Raw genomic sequence first — 4,181 nt, 5'->3', positions numbered from 1 at the left:
ATTTTTCCAACGCGTTGGGGTCTACCTTCATAAAGTCTCTCCGCAGGGAGGTGAAGGCGACCCTGGCTTGTTAGTTTCCCTGCCTTTTATAGGATTTTATCAGCTGTAGTGCATCATCAGCTGCAGTGCGTATAAACGGATTGGCTTTTACTATTGCGATGAATGATTGCATATGAGGGGAAACTGGGGAAATTCCAATGATTCTGAGGGTGGCCTGACCTAACTGTTTTTCTCTAAAATTTCCTGGCAGCTGGGCCTAGTCACGTTTTTGATAAGCTAAGGCCTAGGTGATTTTAGATGGATCCCAAAACCAGGCTAATGTTTGGTCAAGAAAGTTTCTTTCCTTACAAAGGAAATAGTAATAACAATAAAAGTAACACCTAAAGTCTGAAAAGAATCACTGCTGTGATGCTTTTACATAACCTTGTACTGAAAATTTAACTACAGCAATAATATAAGGATATCGCTGTTATTAAGTGCTATTGAGTTTATTCTGCCTCACAGCAACCCTGTATAGGGTTTCCAAGAGGGGTCTGGTGGGTTTGAATAACCAACCTTGTGGTTAGCAGTCCAGTACTTATCCTACAGCACCACACCAGGACTCCAATCCAAGGATATGTAATTATAAATACTTTGTTGTTGCTGTTGCTATTGCCAGTGCTCTCGAGTTGGTTCTGACTCATAAGGACCCTGTATAGGGTTTCCAAGGAACCACTGATGAGTCTGAATAATTAGAACTACATTTATATTGACAGTTTACTATATGCCAGACATTGCACTGAATTTTTACATCATATTCAGTTCTCAAAAACACCTTTGTGGTAGATACTCTTACACCATATTACACATGAATTGAATACAGCACACAGAGGTTAGGACAGAAAGAATAAACATAACTTGCTCACAGTGACAGGGCTAAAAATGAGCAAAGATAGGATTCCAACCAAAATCTATCTGATGTATTACCAAATTTAAGTGATTAAAGTAAAGGATTATTATAGAGTCCATCTTTTCTCATGTAATATAGTCATAAATTAGAATATAACACACTAATAGATGAGTGATGGCCCAATGCTCTACATGGTTTGATTTTTTTTTTTGACTGCTGCTTCCATGGGCATTGATTATGGATCAAAGTAAGCTAAAATTCTTGACAACTTCAATCTTTCCTCAACTTATCATAATGTTACTTATTTGGCCTAGCTATGAGGCTTTTGGGTGTTTTAATTTGCATTGAGGTATAATCCATATTGAAGACTATCATCTTTTATCTTCATCAGTAAATGTTTCAAATCCTCTTTCCTTTCAGCAAGCAAGACTGCACCATCTGCATATCACAGACTGTTAGTGAGCACCCCTCAGATCCTGATGCTGCATTCTTTTTCATATAGCGATGCTTCTCAGACTATCTATGCAGCATACAGACTGAAAAAGTATGGTGAAAGGATGCAAATTGGACACACACCATTCCTGGTTTTAAGCCATGAAGTAATTCCTTGTTCTGCTGGAAGGGCTGCTTACTGGTCTATGCACAGGTTTCACATGAGCACAATTGAGTCTTCTGGATTTCCCGTTATATACCATGTTATCTATAATTTGCTATGGTCCACACTGTCTTGAATGCCTTTGTATAGAATGTAGCTAAATTAATGGCTAGATTCTTGTTGCTGCTATTGTTAGGTACTGTTGAGTTTATTCCAACTCAGAGTGATCCTCTGCACAACAGAACAAAACACTGACCAGTTCTGCACCATACTAATGGTTGTTGTTATTCTTGAGCCCATTTCTGTCACCACCCTGCCAATCCATCTCATGGGGGGGTCTTGCTCTTTTTCACTGACTCTCTATCACAAAGGCCATATTTTCCAACTACTGATCCTTCCTCTTTGCTACCAACCTTTGCATTCCAATCACCAATAGTGAGCAATACATCTTGATTACATGTTTCATCAATTTCAGATTGAAGAAGTTGGTAGAATTCTTCTATTTCATCCTCACTGGCTTTAGTGGTTGGTGCATAAATTTGAATAATAGTGGTATTAACTGGGTTCCCTGTAGGCGCATGGATATTATCCTATCACTTATAGCATTGTACCTCATGACTGATCTGGATATGTTCTTTTTGACGATGAACGCAACACCATTCCTTTTCAATTTGTCATTGCCTGCATAGTAAACTATGTGGTTGTCAGACTCAAAATGGCCAATACCAGTCTATTTCAGCCCACTAATGCCTAAGATATCGATGTTTATGCGTTCCATTTCATTTTTCTTCACTTATTGCAGCTTGAGAAATGACAAATATGTTCTTCCCTTTTGGTTTTCTAACTCCAGGTCTTCACACATTTTATTATTATATTATTGAGCTTACCTTTTTGTTGTTGTTGTTTTGTTTCATCCATTCATTTTATCATTTCTATTTGGAAAGCAAGTTTCAGAGTCTCTTCTGACATCCATTTTGGTCTTTTATTTTTTTTCTTTCTTTTTAATGACTTTTTGCTTTCTTCCTATATGATGTTCTTGATATCATCCCACAACTCTTCTGATCTTTGGTCATTAGTGTCAAATAAGTATCAAATCTGTTATTGAGATGATCTCTAGATTCAGGTGTGATGTGTGCAAGGTCATATTTTGGCTCTCATGGACTTTTATTAAATAATTTTCTTCAGTTTCAGTCTGAACTTGCATATGAGTAATTGATGACTCATATTCCATGGTCAGCCCCTGGTCTTGTTTTGGTGGATGATATTGAACTTTTCCACACAGATGCAGTCAATTTGTTTCCTTGGTATTCCATCTCATCAGGTCCATTTAATGTTGTTTAAAAGGGTATTTGAAATGAATAAGTCATTAGCATTGCAAAATTCTATCATGTGAGCTCCAGAATAATTTCAATCACCAAAGCCGTATTTTCCAACTACTGATCCTTTCTCTGTTTCCAACCTTTGCATTCTAATCACCAATAATTACTAATAAATACATCTTTATTACCTGTTTGATCAATTTCAGATAAACGAAGTTGTTCCAATTCTTCAATTTCATCATCACTGACTTTAGTAGTTGGTGCACAATTTGAATAATAGTAGTATTAACTGTTCTTCCTGTTGTTTTTAAGTGCCATCGCATCAATTCTGACTCATAGAGACCCTGCATAGGGTTTCTGAGGAGTGGCTGGTAGATTTGAACAACTGACCTTGTGGTTAGCAGTCCAGTGCTTATACTACAATGTCACACCAGGACTCTAGATCTTCCTTCTACGCAAATGGATATTTTCCTATCACAGACAGCACTGTATTTCAAGACAGACTTTAAAATGTTATTTTTGGCAATAAACTTAATGTCATTCCTCTTGAAATTTTGTTGCTGGCATAGTAAACCATATGACTGTCAGGTTCAAAATGGCCAATACCAGCCCATCAGCTCGCTAAAGCCTAGGATATTGATCTTTATGCGTTCCACTGCATTGTTTATAACTTCCAATTTTCCTAGATACATGCTTTGTAATTTCCATGTTCCAAATACTAACATATGTTTGTAGCTGTTTCTTCTCATTTTGTGTTGTGCCCCATCAGCAGGTAAAAGTCTTGAAAATATGCCTTTCACTTCATCATGGTCAACTCTACTTTGAGAAGGCAGCTCTTCCTCAACCATATTTTGAGTGCCTTCCATTCTGAGGGATTCATCTTGCAGCACTATATCTGATAATGTTCTGCTATTCATAATGTTTTCATCTTCTTGTTCTGTATGTGACAATGTTCAGCTGCTAATCATAAGGTTTTCAGTAGCTACACATTCAGAAGCAATTCACCTCTCCTTCTTCTTAGTCTGTCTTAATCTGGAAGCTCCACTGAAACCTGTCCATCATGAAGGGCTCCAATGTTATTTAAACTACTGGTGACATGGATTCCAGCATCACAGTAACATGCAAGTCACCACAGTACAACAAACTGACAGATGAATGGTGATGCTAGCTTCTTAATGTCTCAAAAATAGTGAGATTATAATAACAATACTTTGGCACATGGAAGTATCAGTAGATCATAAAGTGTAGGAAATTGGTTGAAGGTAATCAAAAGCAGTACAATCTTTTTTTTTTTTAATATCAATTCAATTCTATGTGGCCAAGTTATAACAACAACAACAAAATTCTTCCCTTGGTTATATATAATGGGTGGCAACCC

This window comes from Chrysochloris asiatica, unplaced genomic scaffold (genome assembly GCF_000296735.1).
Source record: "Chrysochloris asiatica unplaced genomic scaffold, ChrAsi1.0 scaffold00244, whole genome shotgun sequence".
Taxonomy (NCBI): domain Eukaryota; kingdom Metazoa; phylum Chordata; class Mammalia; order Afrosoricida; family Chrysochloridae; genus Chrysochloris; species Chrysochloris asiatica.
Note: the sequence above shows the minus strand (reverse complement) of the source record.